At 35.3% G+C, this 20,512-nt stretch overlaps 1 protein-coding gene across 5 annotated transcripts in view; it reads right to left on the bottom strand.

The window, feature by feature from the left end:
* The window catches only part of Slc16a7 (solute carrier family 16 member 7), a 104,601-nt gene that overhangs the window by 65,948 nt on the left and 18,141 nt on the right, over positions 1-20,512 (bottom strand). For 3 of the 5 annotated variants that reach the window (XM_033763752.1, XM_033763753.1, XM_019210771.2), the window contains exon 2: positions 233-357. The exons of the other annotated variants lie outside the window; for them this stretch is intronic. The gene's annotated coding sequence lies outside the window, so the exon portion shown is untranslated. The remainder of the gene's footprint in view (positions 1-232; positions 358-20,512) is intronic. 5 annotated transcript variants of the gene reach the window in all.

The following is a 20,512-nucleotide window of genomic DNA, read 5'->3' as shown; positions in this document are numbered from 1 at the left end:
TTTTTTTTTTTTTTTTTGGTACCAGGGATGGATCAAACTCGGGTCCTTGTGTTTGCGAGGCAGGTGGTGGAACCACTGAGCTAAATCCCCAACTCCACCTTTTAACATTTCTAATAATTTATTCAATATATCTTTCCCATCACAGTATAAAATAACAAGTTAATCATTATATTCCAATTCTCAATATAACTATTGATACATAGTAGGGTACTTTTAGCTTTACTTGTTTTACCTGTTAACAGGTGCCCCCTTAAACAGCTTTCTAAGGGTTGTATGTGGACTCGTCACTTTACACTGAGGTGCAATGTGTGAAGGCAATATTAAAAAAAAAGAGAGAGAGAGCAGACTCTGGATTACCTAAAAAAAAAGTCAGAAAAGCAAGCGTTACATGTATAATTTAATTTCAAACCTCTTTAGAGCCACTAGCTTTAACTAATCCCATAAATGTGACCACCTTTTAAAATTTAGCAAAATTGAGTGAATATATATATAGATTTTTCAATCCTTTAATAAATCTAAGGTATGACCAAAATGACCAAATGCATCTGTAAGAAAAAAATAAAAGATAAGACAAATAATATTGGGTTCAACGAAAATAAATAAGTATATCTACCATATGAGATAAAATTTATTGAAATTCATTAGCTGTCACTTTAATTCCCTATATCCATTTAAATAATGTGCTCTAGAATTCAATTAAATAAACATCTACTGACAGAGAAATATATGTTCATTTTATTTGTTTGTTTGGGGTGTTTCTTGTTGGTACTGTGGATCCAGCTCAGAGTCTTTGAGACAGGGTCTCACTAAGTGACTAAGCTGCCCAGGCTGGATTTGAACTCGGTATGACTTATACCCAGAGCCACCTATTTTAAAGTGCTGAATGAAGTCAGGCATGGTGGGGCGTGCTGGTAATCTCAGAATTCTGGCAGGCTGAAACAGGAGGATGCCAAGATAAAGTGTGGCCTAAGCACCTTACTGATTTAGAGAGGAAGTCTTTAAAAAAAGCCTGAAAATGTAGCTCATTGGGAAGGCACTGCGTTCAGTGCCAGAAAGGGAGGGAGGGAGGCAGGGGCAGCAGGGAGGAAAAAACAAAGGATGGAAAAGAGGAAGGGATGGAAAGGAGGAAAGACAGAGAGAGAGGGCAAAGAACAAGAAAGGGTAAAAGAGAGAGAGAGAGATTGGAGACGGTGAAAAAGGAGGGGACAGAAGGAGGGAGGAAGGAAAAAGGAGAGGAGAAGAGGGGAGGAAGGAAGAGAAGGGAAAGACTGGAAAGGTAAGGGAAGAGGAGAGGAGGGGAGTAGAGGGAAGGGAGAAGGAGGAAAGGGAAATGAAGCGACAGGAAGGAGAGGGAGGGGAAGGGAGAGGAGTAGAATAGCCAGTTAAATGAAGAGGATACAACGACAAGGTCAAAAAAAGCTTGCAGGAAAGGATGAAGGAAGCGCGATCTAAATGCAAAAGTTGCTGAAAAGTTCACAGTGGAGTCGAAAGATGATTGGAGGAGCAAAAAGCCACACATACCGTCTGAGAAACTGATCAAAATGGTACTCAAGGTTTAACTTGTGCTAAGAACGAAGAGTTCACACCATATCAATCTTCAGCGTCTAAGAATACCGAGTATATGTGCACATCAGCTACTGTGAGGCTTTTAAAATCTATGTAATTCAAGAATGCAGCTCCATCCCACTCCACTAAGCAGCCCACACAAAGTTAGAAAACTTTTATATTTCATTTCCTGCAGCAGAGTGAACTTGGAAGTTCATAGCAAAGCCTCAAAGGAAATCCTGAGGCATATATGAAAATCGGGCTCTGACCTTGCGGTCTGTCATTAACTGTATTTCTGCTTTTATGCCCATCAGTTTAGGGACCAGGACAAAGGAGATTTTGAGAAGTCCGGATTGTGCATGCTTTCCAAAATGTCTTTGAAATTTTACACTGCCTTAACATAACTGGCCCATCTTCTTCCAGAAAGACAAGCTCACATCTTGGGTTCCTGTCAGAAAAGCAGTCAATAATTCAGAAACCCCTGAAGGTAGATAAGGTAGATAGTTATATCTACCTTAATCTACGTTATGACCCTTTCTCTACATTAAATTATCACAGTGTATTTTAGACAAATTTTTCAAGACATGTGATACATATATTGGTCTTTAGTTTTAAAAATGAAAACTAATATCTTAGAATTTGTGGATATGATTAAAAAGGCAGTAAGAGGAGAATTCTTAATCACATAGGAAGGCTTTCTTTTCATTTAACTATTTTGGGGACTACTTCCTGGAGTTGATGTAGGCATAAAACTTATTATTGGCTAAAAAAGCAATGCCAACTACAATAGCTAGCAGTTGGGATGTGGCATCTGCTAACTTTGGTTCTTAGCAGTCTCCATTATGCCATATTTTATAGTCTTTATTATCACAAAGTATGTAACAAAAAACATGTTTTAAGCTCTCTTTTTTCTAAGGATTCAATTGATTTTGATCATCCCATGAATTCATGGAAATTGGTACTTTTAGTCACATTTTATACATGAAGGCATGAAGAATCATAAGTTCAAAATAAGTTTTCCAACATGTATTGTCCAGTAGGTGACCAAAATGGTACTATGACTAACTTGTACCTTTTAATTAAAGCTACTGTTGTTCATTCCACTTTAAAATAAGTTTGAGGCTTCTCCTTCTACACAAAATTATGTTCCTTCAATTTTATTTCTATACTGAATTTCAAAATACCTCTGGAATTCAAAAACTACGTTTCAATCTTTGTTCTAACTTATATCTGTACTTTCTATAATACTTTTGAGTTTGTACAGTACAATATATTGTTATCATTAACAAAAGAATGATTCAAGAGCTACTGAAAACACTGGAATATTTTAAATGATTTTCAACCACATATGTAGCTCACTACATGTACTGAAGCCCAGGAACTTTGCCAGATGGAACACAAAGGTAGTAAAACTATTAGTGATGGCCAATGAATTAGATTCTCTCATTCAGGATTCTCTTATTCAGTTACACTGAATATTGAAATGTTTATTTATAAATTTTGTGAATGACCTTGTCTTCAACATGACTCACCTAAAACAGGATGCATTAATCTACAAAGCCTTATCAACAGTTTACATAACCCAGTTTATCTTTCCAAATATGGTCCAGGAATAGTGCACTCAGCAAGCTAAGTCCAAATTAAACCAATACGGGGTTAAGAAAATAACAACTTCACCTGAAATTTTTCTAGATAGACTATCATTAAAGCATGAATTTTCCTTCAATCCTACCTATACAATGGCCTATGATTGTATATAAAGTAATTAGTATGTTCCTCGAGGAATAATTAACTGATCTTTTTGCTATTTCCTCTTTCTCACAGAGAAGAATACAGCAATGTTAAATTAATGTAGAGTATATATGTTCAGGTGACAACAAGTCCAACTTTATAACAGAAATCAAATTGAACCAAATCTTTTCTTTTCTAACATGTGATTGAATTAAAATTACAGTCTAAGGCAAGGAGGCTCCATTATTCTTCAAAGTAGGCCATCTATTAAATTCTATTGTCTGATCTTCTTTGACATCTAAACCAGAAAGAAGTTCATGATGCACAAAATGTTAGTAACACAAGAACTATTTTTAGGTATAAGTTATTTCTGTATTTAAAATGATCTGGAGAACATTAATTGATAATAAATAGCAAATGTCCTAAAGATGCCTTTAGAAGGGGAAAATCAGGGGGAAATATTAAGCAGTAGTTATCTATGAAGAATTGGAAATAACCATTCCCTACCAAACAATCCTCCTGGTCTCTAACATCATAATTTCAGACTTGTGTCCTAACAATTATAGTAGCTGAAATGGTAGCTATATGTCCATGTCCTAAAACCCAGAACCTGTAATATTACCTTCAACTGTAAAAGATGCAATTAAACAAAGGATTTTGAAAGAAAATATTATACTGAATTGCCCAGATGGGCCCTTAATTCAATCACATATATCTTTATAACAGCAAGAAGCAGGAGGGATTTATAGACAGACACATAGTCAAGAAGGCACAGAAAGAAGATGTTGATGTGGAGATGGCAGCAGAGCAGGATGTGAAATGACCACAAACCACAGAACACCAAGGAATGGTAACTGTCACCAGGTGCCGGAAGAGGCCTGGGCAGTCTCCCTCAAGACCATTTTCAGGGGTACTTCTGAATTGCTTGTTGGCCTCCAGAAGTGTAGGAAGTGTCTATTATCTTAAGCCATCAAGTTTCTAATGATTTATTAACACCTTTGGGAAAACAGAACAGTAGGAGTGTTAATCATTTATAAAACCATGAGCCCAGCAATTGCACTGTAAGGATCTTTCTTATAGGCACAACTGCACAAGTATGTAGACACACGTACAGAAAGTTCAGGGAAAGTCACCAGGAAATGGACAATCTGTTTCATATTCATTAAAAAGTACTAATGCACATGACTGTCAAAGGAATGAAACAGATCTATATGCACTGATATGGCTGGAATGTTGTCAGAAATACAAAAAAAATTAAAAATAGTAAGCTACAGAACAGAAAAACACCCTTCTATGTCTTAAAGTGCATACACCTAAAGCCTTATTACATTGTTTGGAAGCAGAGAACAATGATACTCCAAAGTGTGCTTTGACAAAGTGTGGGAAACATCTTGGAATCAAGCTCTCTCTGGCCATCCCAACCTCCCCCTTTCGGCCCTGGGTCCTCCTTCTCAAGCAAAGGCATGAAGAAAGGCTTTGCTCTGGATATCCTTTATCTGCCTTAAACCTGCCCATGCCTAAGAGAACACAATTACCAATTACCTTTCACCTTCTCGCTAAAATTTCATTATCTCTGACAGAAATGAAGAACTGAGGAATGTGACTACACCTAAAAGGAGTTTTGTCACAAAATATCTATCTTTTGAACTCCTTCAAACTCTAACGAGAATTATTTCCAAGTTACTGTAATTTCTGTGTCTCCAGTCCATTCATCCTCCCTAATAATCACTTATACTATCCCTCAAAAAGAACTGGTCACATTTCCCCTCATACTTCTGACCTATGAAAAAAGGTATTAAGTATCAAAATTAGGTGGGTGGATAATCACACTTCTGTGGTTTTTTTCTCCTGTGCATGTCAAAGTTTATCTTTTTTTTCCTATTATTCTTTCTGCTGTCAGTTCAATAAAATCCTTGGAGTTTAATATTTTGAGAAATAGTAGAAACGGTAAACACTGTAAGTCATATATATTTTTTCACCCTTTTATATGTATGCACCATTTTATACACACTCACATTTATGTTCACCATTTAAAAGGTTCTTCTCTGCACTAGAGCAAGAAGACTTTACTCCAAACTATAATCATCAGTGGACAACTAAGGGAGTTAAATTTGTATAACAAGGCTTAATTTTCCTTACTTTTTTGAGCATCTTTACAAAGACCATGTCCAAATAAATACTAATGCCACTAAAGTTGAGTTCAAAACCAACTCTTTGAGTTGTATTTATTTCTCTAGGTATTGATCATGTATGCATGGCATATACATGTCACTAAACTTTGTTTTGTTTTACTCTTAATCTGTTTTACTCCAAAAAGGACACAGAAAATTATGTTTTCTTCTGTTATATGGGAGTCCTAATTCAGTAGCACAGCATTCCTGGGAACTTGCTAGAAATGCAGCTTCTGGGGTGCGACCTCAGACCTACTGAATGAGAAACTGAGAAAGACATAGAAGATTGTTAACAAACCCTCAAGTGATTCTCATGTACAGGAATGCTTGAAAATCTCTGCTCACATGCCTGCAAATGTTAAGTATAACTATTTGTAGTCTCCGGGCATTCATGCTATATCACAACTCCACATTTCATCTTAATTTCTCCAACAGAAGTGTCCATTGCCCTATCTTCCTCTACATGATGCACTATTTATAATTTAAGATACAGGTGAACATCATCTACTAGTGAATTCTGACAGGGATCTCAATCCTAACTCTCTATGCATGCTTTTACCATAACAGATAAAGCACATTTGCTTGGCATTCTCCCATTCTAGAGGATGAGATCCATCTTATTTTACTTTATTCCCAGGGCATAGTAAGTATTCAATAAATAGTCTTGAATGGAAAAAAATGAATTAGAAATAAATAATCTTGGAATACACATTTTTATCATCTTGGAATTGACATATGGCTATGCAACTCAGAAAAATAATCACTCATTTCTGAAGCCAAAACTGAATTCCAGCCTTCATTTCTCCACTTCCTAGATGTGGTTGTTCAATTTCCTTCAATGTAATAAGGACTTTAACTGTGATTATCTTACATAGTGATAAATAAGCAGTCAACAAAGGTCTATGGTCATTAACAGAACTGTTATAACCATAACTTTAGTAGTAAGCAATCCAGTTCAACTGGAAAAGGATAAGCCCAAACTCTTATATATATTTGCATCTCCTTCATAAAAAACATATTATCTCAGTATTTGAGCTTCCAGCATATCTGCAGTTTTCTCTCCCAGAGGCAGCTGAAGGGACACTACATATATGGCTCTACAGTGAGGGAGGACAGCAACAGATGAGTGTGTTTCTGTTCTGGATTTTTCTCACCATAGCTTTGATATCTTAATCCTTTCTAAAAACAAAAACTTTACACAGAACCCTAATACTCAAATCAGATTCTCTAGATCCCTAGAACAGGTGGGACACAGTCCGGATCCCTGCCTATCTGTACCACTCAATCCCTCTGAGTGGTCCCTGAGCTTCTAAATATGGTGAGAATGCCCTGAAACATGGGTGCGAAGCCACTTAAAGGATCTTTCTCACCGCTCATATTTAATAACATTCTGTAGCCAACCTATAAAAGATGAAATTATATTTAAGCTATTTTGGATTCTCTATTTCATATTTAGGCTCCAACAATGTTCTGGTATTTTGGTTCTTTCTCAGTTGGGAAACATTATAACATTACTGGCCCTATAGAAGAGTAGTTTAAAAATTCCTGAATATTTCTAGAAAAACTACATGCCAGATAATTCTTTTCTGACTTTTCTTTTTATTAAAATGCACACCTTAAAAAATCAACTTAAAAAAATCTCCTGATCTCAATAAGTTTCAGAAATACGCTAGAATTGTCTACAAAACACAATACCGTTAGAAGAGGATTAAAAGTACCAGGGCAATTTGAAACAAGCCAGCAGGAAGCATGCAGAACACAGTCTTGAACCCCTGGTCACCTGATGGCAAGAAGCCTGCAGTGAAGCACAGCTCTCTTTAGAATCTTGAACATACATAGTTCTATTTATGACACATCTCTTTGTCATTCAACACTTTATTGGCTATTAATTTCACGATTCCATGGACTCTGCTCCACCTTCATGAGTAATCGTATTTATAGTTTAAATTAAAGACAATCTAAATGCCCACCTCAGTGAAATGGTGGAAAGTATTACTGCCACCCACTCAATGGGCTATTATACAATACATTAATTGATAGCTATCAAAATTATATAATAGCATGATTTTTATTACATAATTTTCAGTGAAAAAGTGATACAAGTATAGTATCAGAAAAATTCCAAATATATTTTTAAAATGCAAGAAGAGACAATATATTACAATGTTAGGGTAAGGATTGTAGAAAAAGTTGTATTTCCTTAATTATGCTAATTAGCATAATTAAGCATAACACCATTATAACATCTTAACATATAAAATACATTAATATTACACATTTACTTCTTTGCCCTAATTTTTGTTTTTCTATCTGCCTTGAAAACTATGTTGGTTTTAGCTAGTTAATAACTGATTCAAATACAGTTATTATAAAGTAATAAAACAAAACAAAAAGCTGTATTTTATTTAGATGTCTTAACTACATTGAAAAAGGATTCCTTTTAAAGTGATGACATACATTATTTTGTTCTTAGTTATACATTTGTTGATTACCAACTGCTTATATAAATAACATTTGTTGGTACCTGCCATAGGTAAGAATCACTAAGCGAGACAGTTGACACTTAACAAATATTTTTCACAATGCTATTTAATAGCTACTACTTCTATTCTGGAGACAAGAAAGTGCAGTTCTAGGATGTTAAATATTTTATTCAAAATCTTTAATTTTATTGGAACATTTAAGGTATACAATATAATGACATTTATCAATGGAAATTTGTACCATTACATAATCCATCTTGGTTGTTATTTTTTCCCTATTCCCCTGCCCTTTCAATCCCTCCACCCCTCCCTAAGTCTTTGTTATTCAAAATCTTGAAGCTAGATGCAGTCTCTCACTCTAGAACATGGCTCTTAAAAGCTATATACTTCCCACAGTATTCCTACAATTTTCATCATGAACTGTGCTCACATAGCTACCCCTTCCCTATCTTGTTCTATTTTAGCCGTTCTACTGTTAACTTGTGATTGCTACCCTAGGCTTTCTGTTCTCCAGCATCCCAGCTCTGTGCTTCCCCAATGACCTCATGAAGGACTGAATTATTTATTAATTACCAAAATAGAAAAATGAAATGAAAGCCCACAAAACTTAATTTAGTGGGTTTAAGAAAATGGTACAAGTAGGCTGGATTCTGAAAGAATTTCCTTGAAGAGGACAGGACGTACTGTGGAACTTGTAAGAACATAATAAAGTGATGGGTTGTGTCTTCTAAGTGTACAGATGCACCTCAGAGTACAATGGCATTACATCTCCACAGACCTATCTTAAATACAAAATATGGTAAGTTCAAAAGCATTTACTGCACCTAACCTACTGAACCTCGTACCTTAGCAACACAGCACAATATAGAGCAGGTTGTTTACCCCGATCGAGTGGCTGGCTGGGAGCCCTGGCTTACTGCCACTACCCAGCATCATGAGAAAATATTCTTATCACACCTCACTAGCCAGGGAGAAGATCAAAATTTGAAATTTAAAATACACTTTCTAGTAAATGTCTATTGATTTTGTGCCATCATAAGGCAAAATATCCTGTCAAACCATCATAAACTGGGAACAATACACTTTAAGTGCATTTAACTGACATGTTTCAGTTTTTGTTCATAGTGCATACTCCCCTACTCATGCTCAGTGTTCTCTGCAGATGAACTACAGTCCTTGTATCAGTCAGCTTTCCTATGCTGGCACATAATAGCTGACACTCACAAATTAAAGGGGAGGTTTAATCTGGCTTATTGTTTCTAGGGATTCTGTTCTTCATCAGTGGGCTCCAAGTCAGGAATGTCAGAGGAGAAGGGCATGATGGAGCTAAAATGCTTACTTCATGGTGGCTGGGAAGCAGGGCAAGGGAACAGTACCAGAGAAGGGGCAAGGGGCCAAGACCACGAACCCCAAGGGCATGCACCCACGGCCACTAAAGCATACCCAGATGTGTGTACCACCAATCCCCCGAGGGAACCTCAAAGCCAATCAAGGGCTTGGCCATGTTATTTCCTTTAACATTTAATAATGGACAATAAGCCAGTTCAGGATAGGCCATGTTCAAATGCCAGCTTAAAATATATTTGACTATTTTGAATTTACAGTAGTCCATAGCCTTCCAATATGGGAACAGGTCTGTTTAGCCTGGATCACTGAAAATGCAAATATATTTGAAAGTCAGCCAAGCCCGACATTGTCAACCAGATCCACAGTTGATCCACAGCCTGAAAGTAAGTATCTGTTGTTGGAGTGTGAGCCCTAAGGTATTGAACTTGTTTGACAGAATACAAATTGAAGAGTCTGTAAAACAAAATTCTGAAGTATGTGGCACTGGCTTTAAGCATGGAAAGGTGACAGACAGTGAGGAATCTGTTAGAGGAGGTCAGAGATATGGAAAATTGTGTTAGGAAGTGGCAAAATATTTGGGAAAACTTCTGCATGTGATAATGTGAAAGGCAAAAAATTCACAAAAGATACTTTGGGGTTCTGGAAAAAGGGTTATACAGACAGAATGCTTGTTGCATGAGTTGATTATGATTAGCTACATTTAATAAGTTAATATGAGAGCCTATAAGTCTGTTAACATATATGGCCTATATGCAAATAAGGATAAAAGGTCGAAAGGACATGTATTAAATACAGAACTTGTAGGACTGAAAATTAAATTCATTCCCTTTATTATTGGTGAATATGCTATGAGACCCCCAGTGGATTACTGAATAGTACTAAACTCAGAAACACCAGGTTTTCTATTTATTCTTACCGTAAGAATACGAAGGAATATGTTTCCATTCAGTAGGTGATTTTTTTTCTTCCCTCTGCTTTTACCTTTTCATTTAAAGGAATCACTGCAAGGTTTCTCTTTGGTATATCCAAATTGCCACCATCATTATTCTTGTGCTTTTTTATTACTATTATTAATAAAATAACAGTGATGCATTTGAACACAGGCACTGTAAGAACGGTTCCAATAATGCAGATGGCTACTCAGTGACTACAAGGGCAGTGCATACAGTCTAGATAACCTAGGCAAAGGGATGATTCCCGTACCATTTGTTGTGGAACTGGTGAGAGATTTCATCATGCTTTTCAAATGGTATCCAATAAAACTTATGAATTGTTTTTATGGGGAAATTTTCATTTATTAATTTTGGTCCACACCTGACTATGGGTCCCTGAAACAGCAGAAAGTGAAACTGCAAGTGAGGAGAATCTACTGTACTTTTTCTGTTGCTGATCTTTATCTTTACCTGGTAAAGGCTCTGCCTCAGTGCAAAAACTAAATCAAAAGCAAGATAACCAAGACAGGGAAAAGAAACAAAAATTAAAATTGTGGCTCTACTATCTTTTTTATTTTTCTTAGTTTATGGGCATTTTATTAATATAGTCTTTAAACTGATAAGTAAATGTATATATTTTTTAGTGTAAAATGTGGGATTTTGGCATATGTATAGTGTGGAATGACTAAATCAAGCTATTTAAAATATTTATTTCCTAACATATTTATTTATTTTTTTGTGGGGGAGAATTCTCAGGATCCATTCATTTAACAATTTTCTAATGTGTAATATAATGTCATTGTGTAGTTACCATAAAGTACAGTAGATTTCTTGAACTTATTCTTCCTACCTAAAACTATGTTTAATATAGTTCTTTAAAATCTTCTATAGAATTAAATAAGGCATCAGTAAATTATTTCATTTAAAAAACATAAATGAGAGAGGAAAGAAGCGATCAATAGTGGGGTCCTATCTGATAAACTTAATGGTCTATAATTAAATACAGAGGTATGTCACATAAAAACTGATCACGTGACTATTTACATTTGCTACAATCAATTCTTTATGGTCCTGGGGATGGAACCCAGGGATACTTTTCCATTGAGCTACATCCTAGCCTTTTTATATTTTATTTTAAGATCCAAAAATAAAGATCTCATTAAGAACTCACTAACTTGTGTCACTAAATTATCTGAATTTAGTGATCCTTCTTCTTCAGTCTCTTAAGCATCTTGAATAATTTTTTTAATTACTTTTAAGAGGTTTGAACTCCAAAACATGCCACTATCCCAGATGGGACTTTATGAAAAGTAAAATGATCAAGTAATTAAAATGACTCCAATATTTAGTAACTTGATTTATGTCATATGCAAAAAACTGAACACTGTGGAAAATTCCCCAAAATATATCGCAATGAGCATTAATAAACTATTGTAGCAATTTGGGCAAGTAACAACTCACGCTTTATCTCAGTTTCATTATTTGTAAAAAGACAGGGCAGAATTAAGTGCTCTCTGAGGTCTTTTTGATTTCCCGTTTTTTGAGTCTATGACATCAAAATAGTGTTCTGGAAACTTTCTCACCATGTGAAATATAGTCCTTCCCTGATCCAAGAAAATGTTATTGTCATTCAAAAATAAATAATAAACACACAAGTTGTATTTAAACACATTTTCCAAGCTTCTGAACCCTATGGCCTGAATGAGATACGTGCTTCTGAAAGAATTATCTGAAGGAATTCCATTACAAAAGCAGACAGAGGCTGTCCTTAACAGTTATACATCAGAGGCTTCTAAAAGCCAACCTGCAGTTCCTTAGGAGTGCTTAGAATTTTATTCCATTCTTAATTCACAGTTTAGTTTCCCTAAAATTACCAGAGATCTTTGAGAGTCTAGTGGTTTATGTTTGAATAGTTTTAATTTAACAAGATTAAATGTTTAAAATTTTTGAATTATTAGTAGATGTGTATAATACACAATGTTTACATTCTTTGTTGGAAGTTGTACATAACACATCTCAATTTCTTTTTCATCCTTTTCCTTCCCTCTTCACACAATCACTCATCCTTTGATCACTTTTCCTGTTTTTTCCATACATGTTTGCTGTATATGTTTTTCGTGCAGAGTCGGTACATGTACACAACACATCCCAATTCCTTTTTTTTCATACCTTATCCCTTCCCTCCCTCACCTTCCCTCTATTTCATGGATTTCCTTCCCCTTTGGAAATGATCTATCTCCCTATTTCCTATTATTTTCATGCTATTTAGAAGAAACTGACAATTTGGCTCAATGTTGTAAATCAATCATGTGAAGATGCTTTTCTAAGAAGGAAAATAGTATCATACCTACTATAAATTAAAAAGTTTGGAAGAACTAATATGTCAACTCACAAACTATATACTTTATCTAGTTCCCCATTTAGGGTATTTATATACCCTAAAATTAGGGGAAAAATACTATACAACTATAATCAAATGAGTAACATGTTAATCATATATTATACAAAATATCACACTCAATAACATTTCATCAGTCTTAAAACATCATTAAAAATATGTAAGTTGACTATTTACAAACACTCCAAAGGTTGTGAAACATATATCATATGACATTAACATTGGTGGAGACTATTAATTTCTAGCATTTCTTGTAAAGGATCAATAAAATCTACAAAAGTAAAAGTCTGAAGGGATAACTGTCATCACATTTTGTGATATCCTCAAGACCTACTATGAAGACCCTCTCTGAGGAGTGTCCAAATGAAGTACCATGGAATTAACAAGTTCAACTCCTGGTTCTCAGGCTTTGATGTTACTGCCATGTGATAATCACTAAGTCCTGATAATGAAGTTGGTGCTGTTTGGAACAAAATGATCCTACATTAAATATAACCTAGAAGAAAGCTGTAAGAGCTGCTAAAAATAAATCTACTGGTTCGATCCTGTTTGTCACTGCTGGAAGACAACCAGAGGAAGGACCATCCCAAATGTAGACAAGAAAAAAAAGTACTCTTTCCCTTTTGCCTGTTCCTTATTGTACTAGTCATGATTGTGAGTTCCACAAAAATACATAAGCAAATGAATACAGCCCAACAACAGCCAATGACACGTGTACCACATCAAATTAAAAACAATGAAATCACAAAGAACCTCACTTTGTACATTGTGCCCATTTTCTTCCCCCTACCATTTTGAAGATAATGATACATACTGCAAGAACTACCGTCCCTATCATATTTGATTATGAAATTTTGGGTTTTTTTTCATAAAATGAAACAAAGATGAGGCTGACCTCTTCCAGATTTGGTGACAACTTTAGTATCAACAGGGTCAGCATCAACTTGATCCCAATTTAATTTTTCTACCTTTTCATTATTTCATTATTTCAATTTATTTCCACTTTTCCCCCTCTGCATACACCTTGGTATCCACCCACGATCCCAGCCCGGAGATTCCCCTGCCTGACAGCACTCCTTTCTTCTCCAGTCTGTTCACTCACTTTATTATGACTTTGCTGCAGACGGTACAAACTGCATTGCTCCTTATCCTAATGCTTCCCTGACATCCCCTCATGCTCCACCAGAGAGCACCCCATGCTCTTCGGCATGCCAACTGCATTCCTTCCAACGTGACAGCAGCCTGACTGAAACAGGAGCATCACAATGCCAGTCTTCCTTGCCAGTCCTCTAGTAGAACGACATGGCATTCTGGTAAAAGGAGAAAGATTTCTATTTGTGCCTACATCTCAAATATGCCTTTCCTAGGGCCAGGTGTGGTGGTACACACCTATAATCCCAACACTCAGGAGGCTGACGCAGGAAATATTGCCATACATTTGAGGCCAGCTTGGACTACACAGTGAGATGAAGGCCAGTTTGAACCACCCAGCAAGACCCTGTCTCAAAAAAACAGAAAGTAAGCTTTTCTTTCCTGCTCAGCTCTTCAAAAAGGGTGGCCCTCTTTATTTAATTTTTCTTTTAGTAAACTCTTAGGATTTTTAATCCTGAGTCTCTCTAGACTTTCTAAATGATTTGGCTCCAATAATTTATGCTCTTTTTAATGTGTTGGTCTATTCTAGTTCCTTCCCTTTGCCTACACAATACATACATTTCCCCAGGCCTCAAATTGGAAAAATACCACCTTTTAGATCCGCTTTGCCTTTGAGCTGGCATTACATTTCTTTCGTCCGCTTCTCTTCAAAAGTTCATACAAAGGCAAATTTCCTGGGAGGCTCTATTTTCTCACCACCTAGATTGTGAAATCCTCATGGTGAGCATTTCTCCGGCAAAGTCTGACTGGATAATGTTTTCTTGAAAATGAGTTGTAATTTCCTAATTTCCAAAGCGCCGAGCCTCGTGTCATTGATATTTTCTACAGCAGTTAAGGATCTTTAATTACATGTCTCGTGCTTGAGACTTCTCATTCGCTGGCTTCTCTGCTACTTTATCACTATGGCTTCTTCCACGGTCACTTCCCTTGTCAGGTCCAGAACACTGTATGTGGGTTCTGATAGAAGGTGCATTGCTGGCTGGTTTTTCTCTTTACATACATTTTTGTAATATTTTGTACTTCTATAGATTCAACTACCATTCTTATTTGTAAAATACTCAAATTATATAACCCTTGTAGTAATTCTTTTCCAAAGTTACAACTCATTTTTTATTGTTCTGTGGACATTTTCCTGAGTCTGTTAAATATAATAATAATTCCATGGCTTAAAACCATGAATCCTTCTCTGCATTCTTTTGCGTCATTCTCCCTTAATACCTCTCAAATATCTTCCTTTCCACCTCACTTTTGACCACCACAGTTCATAGCCTTTTTATTGCACACGTGGGCTACTGTAACAGTGCCCCAAAGGGCCCCGTCACTTTCAGTTTCTGGTCATTGCCTCATTTCTTTCCACATATATGAACTCTCTCATCTGCACCACAGCAGGATTAATATGGTACAAGTACTCGGAGTGGGTCACTCCACCACTCAAATATCTTCAATGGCACCCTATGGCCTTGAGTCCAAGATATTCCAAGACTTGATTATGTTAAATCATTTTTTACTCATTTTGTTGCCATTCCATACATTTTACTCATATTGTATCATACTGTCAGCAAACATCTGTCCCACAATATGTTAACAGGTGTTGCTCGGAAATGAGCAGCTAAATTTGAGAATGTTACATTTTTTTTCACAATTTCCTAATACTTTTACTCTGTTCCTAGGCACTGAGATTTGTTTTAGCTATAGAATAGAGCTACTACACTTGAGTGTATTAAGTTTTCAGGAAATACATTTTACCTCCATATAAGCAAACTTTCTGCCTGATTGCATGGTGGAATTATGCCTATTCTTCTACACAAATAAATAGTACTATTTAAAATAAAATCATAGATTCACCTTAATCATCTCTGAGAAAAGATAATGTCCCTTGTCTAAACTCTCAAAGTTATTAGGGGATACCACACAATATTTTGGTTTTGAAATTACTTAAAAGTCTTGGGGCTGGGGATTTAGGTCAGTGGTGTCACGCCTGCCTTACAAACACAAGGTCCTGAATTCAATCCATGGTATGGAAAAAAAAAAAAAAGATTAAAGTCTTCCATCCTGTATTGTAATTATTTGGAGACCATTAACAGTGAACAAATCATAGATGCATGCTCTATAGTATCTACCCCAGTAACCTCTGCTCAAGTAATTAATTTCATGTCAAGATATGAAAAACTTTACACGACTCTTATTTTATAATATGTCACTGCTAAAGTGCTCAGGATGGTGACATATTTGTACATTTAATTACATAAACTAGCACTTAGCACAGAAACAATAACCCTTAGAAGTAGATTTTTACTCATGCAATTCTAAAACAGACATTGGTGCTAGAATTTTTCATTGTGTGCCATTAATGGTACATACAGATTTACCAAATGGATTTAGCTTAAAAGATTTAATCTATTCTAGCAAATGGAGTATAGGATTCATAAAGTAGAATGTAAAACTAGGTAAAGAAATTTTACTCTCAGAATAAAACTTTTAAAAGATTAGTCTAATAATACTATGAGATTTTTATGATCAATCTAACTCAGATCCACTGTAGTCAATATGTAACAGTAACATTCATCGCCAAATAGAAATAAAACCATGTTAAGGTATTCCTGGTTCTCAGGACACTAATCAGCTCTAAATTGGTTCCTCTAGGTTAAGGAAATAATTAGACCTTTAACCTTAACCCTACACTAAGAAGAAACCTTTTCTCTTCAGTATGTACATCCCAGCTTTGGTTCCTCCAGAATCAGCTACTGTGGTAGCTTCAGTACAGGTGCTTTACATATTCAGCATCTTCTGTTACTGTTTATTTCCTCCATTGAGAGTGTTAGCAATGGCAGGAAAGCATCAGGAGAAAAACTCACTTCACTTCTCTTTCAGCTCATGTGATTTCCAGAAATATTTTGTGGTGACTTTATAGAATACTCAATGTCAATGTAAAGGGAAAGGAAGAGTGAAAATTCAGAAGAACTAAGGTCATTACTACCAGCCTGACTCCTTTTCATTTATTAGTCAATCCATTTGTTTGTTCAAAAATATCAATTGAAGGCCTACTATGTGTCAACCAGAGTGCTTATGATGTTGAAGAAAGCCAATTTTTATCCATGGATATACGTTTCAGTGGAGTAAAGAGGCAATAAGTTAAAAATATGAAAATGACTGTAAAGTAGATTCTATGTAAATGAAATAAGCAGAGTGTTACGATAAAGATTAACTGCTTGGAGGAAGAGGTAAAAGAAAAAGCTTTCAAATTCAGAGAGGTGAAGGAAAATAAGATGTTGAAGAATTCTTGTTTTACTTACTTTCAGAACAGAATAAATTGAAAAACCTCTTCTACTCCCTCGTTTTTCTTAATGCAAAACACAATAGCAATTTTTAAAATTAAGTCTAAGTAAGTGATCCTGTGAGTCCTATACATTCCAAGGTTGTTTTTCAAATCTAGTTAATATTTTCTGGGAAACACTATACTGGGAAAATTCCTATGCTGCCCAGGCCCAGGGCTGTTAGAAGCTCTCAAGGCAAACTCATCTATCCCTGTTTCATTCTTTCTTGGCTGTGGGTTCAACCCTCACTCTGGCTTCTAGTCATCACACCCACTGCTTTTCCTTTGTAAAAGTTCAATCCTTGGCAGTCTTGACTGCAAAGTGTACTAGCCATTCCTAACCTATCATTCACCGAAGTCTGTCGAGTTAGGTAGAAAACTCCTTTCTTTTCCAGATTATTACTCATCATTATTGTGGAGAAACATATGGGGAAGTAAAACAGATAAACATGAATTAAGTTTCACCGCTGATAGAGTACTACCTTGCTTGTCCTGAACAACAGATCCTGCCTCTCTCTGTGATGACAGAATCAATGACTTTCTATTTTGAGTTTCATTCTTTGAGGTAAACTTTACCAAGCCTTCTTCTCCATTCTAACTCTGCCCTTATGCTGAAATCAAGGTAGAACATTCTGTTTACTGCCTTCTTGTTTCCAGAATTCACACATTGAGTCATTTGCCAAGCATTTACTGGGTATTTCATTTTATGCCAAAAACTATATAATTTTTTTGAGGGGTACCAGGGATCGAACTCGGGTCCTTGCACTTGCGAGGCAGGCAGTGGAACCACTGAGCTAAATCCCCAACCCCCAAAAACTATACAAGACACTGAAAATACAATGACTACAAGATAAAATAGTTTTTCATCTATAAAAGAACACAGTCTAGGAGGTGACCATGAAGTAGATAATTACATCATAGATAAATTTCATGAGATAGATAAATTCAGGTTTCTAGTGGTCATGAAGAAAACCTACCTTAGATGATGATAGTCAAAGAACTGTCTCAAAAGGAGTCAAGATTATTGCTATAGTTTTAATGCATCTTCCATAGGTCCATTTGTCAGAAACATAATCCTGAACTTCATGTTGATAGTATTTAAACTTGGAACTTTAAAGGGCTAATGAGACTTACATGAGGTCATGAGGGTGGGCCGTTGGTGATGGGATTAGTATTTAATAAACGGAAGAGACCTGAGCCCCGGTGTTCACAATGTGAAGCTTCCTTACATGTTATGACACAGCAGGAAGACCTTCATCACACGCCAGCACCTTGATGTTGGACTTCCCAGCCTCCTCTATTGTAAAAAATAAATCTCTGTTCTTTAAATTACCCAGTTTGAAGTATACCATTACATAAACAGAAAAACAAACTAACACAGTTACACGGAACTGGTTGAGCTGAATCTTGAAAGATAAGTAGGATTAATTCATAGGATGTGTTAGTACTGGGTGAAATAAGGTTAATAATAGATAATAACAAAATACTAAATGGTATGTCCTAAAAGTAAGAGACAGTATAATACATTAAATTAGTTGTTGGAAAGAAGTGCAAGATGAAAGACACATAGCTCATTCATCTTAAACCTTTGGAAATTACATTTAGGTTTTTAAACAATGGACTAATTTGGAAAGTTTGTGTCTTAGAAAATGATCCTAGAGAGGGTAAAGAAGGTGGTTGCACATAAGAGAATATAGCAACAAACTAGGTAAGATTCTTTTACAGTAATCTTCCAACAGGCCTATGGCTTATTCAACAATGATCTGTTGGAACTATCACCTCATGCACAAATTCCAGTTATATTTTTTATCACAAAAATGTATCAGATATTTTATCAGAAAATGTTTTCAGAAAAATGTAGTTCAGAAATAGACAGTCCCTCAATCTCCTCCCAGATTCTTTTACAAACTCAATGCATCAAAAAATTCACAGTTCTTTATTAAACTTTCTATTATGAGGAAAACACTAAATAGCATTAATACATATATAAACAAGGGGTTGAAAATGCTGTTTAATAGCTATTTCTCTGGAGGACAAGATGATGAAATAAGAGAGAAAAATTAATTTAAGAGAATTTCTAGTAAATTCTTTAATTGATCTGTAGGTCTCTGCGTACTCATTAAGGTTTTCTAACTTAGGAAAATGTTTATTAGTATCTTTTGCATTCATCAAGTACCTTTGAATGACATAAAAAAACACAGTTTGTAATAATGTTTCATTACCTACGTAGAAAATGAAAATACTCTAGGAAGGATTTATATATTAACTTCAGTCCTACTGTTTTTCATATTTTTGCTTCCTTCTTTAATGTGGCATTTTCTTTAATTTTTAAAGAAATAAATTAAAACATAATAATTTAAAGTACTCCCCAGAAGTAAGAAAGAAGTGATTTCTTAGTCTTCTGTTTTCCAAAAATTATAAGATCAGTTAGTGGGGGCTGTATCTAATATTTGGCAATAATTGTTTTTCAAATAATTTGTCCTGTTCGATTGGGCAAATGGTAAAAAAATTTTTTTTGATAATTACTAAATAGATTATATGTGAGTAATAATTCACTATTAGGTAAAATTTAGAAAAGAACAGTAGCTACTTGATATCAAAAATGAAAAGAGCAGTACTATATCTAAAAATACCCTAAATTATGCTTTAAATTTTTTTAATTTAAAATATAATTCAAAATATCTGTCCTTAATACAAAATAAATTGAATTTTTATCCAATTAGTGAAACAGTATAGTGAAAATACTAAAAAATGAGGTAAATTGCTTTTGCCCAGAAGTGTAATAAATCAGAAGCAAACCCTGTCAAATGCTAGTCATTGAGAACATCAATCTGTACAAGGACTTAGCTGTCAACCTCAGCTTTGAAGTTAATCATTTCAGAAGCAAGAAAGCCATGAGTCATATTTTACCCAAGAGACACTTAGGTACACATATTCATGCTGTTACCTTCATGAATTTCTTGACAATTTACCTGAAGGTCAACTGGCAGTAGAATAATAGATATTTTAAATTTTGAACAGATTATGTGAAGGGGAATTTAATAAATACTATGCATCGTCATTTGGCCTTATGTATATATTTACTGGCAAATAAGCAAAACATATAATAAGCCTATGGACCCTTAGTGTAAAACATTTCAGATAAAAACACTAACAGCATATCCAACCCAACAGTTTTGAAGGGTTATCTTTTAAAATTATTTTATATTAGGCCAGGGACTTAGCTCAGCAGTTCAGTGGCCTGCCTTGCAAGCACAAGGACTCAAGTTCAATCCCCAGTACCCCCCCAAAAAATTATTTTATATCAAAATAAGCACAACTTGTTCCCTTGTAATTCCTACATATATTTCATTATACATTCTGTTCAGACCATGACATTCTTTTCACCATGGGTAAGTAACGGGTGAATGTAAAAAAAAAAAAAAAAAAAAAAAAAAAAA

Source organism: Fukomys damarensis, unplaced genomic scaffold (assembly GCF_012274545.1).
Source record: "Fukomys damarensis isolate Sample0158 unplaced genomic scaffold, DMR_v1.0_HiC HiC_scaffold_15, whole genome shotgun sequence".
Taxonomy (NCBI): domain Eukaryota; kingdom Metazoa; phylum Chordata; class Mammalia; order Rodentia; family Bathyergidae; genus Fukomys; species Fukomys damarensis.
Note: the sequence above shows the minus strand (reverse complement) of the source record. Positions and strands in the feature narration are given on the sequence as shown.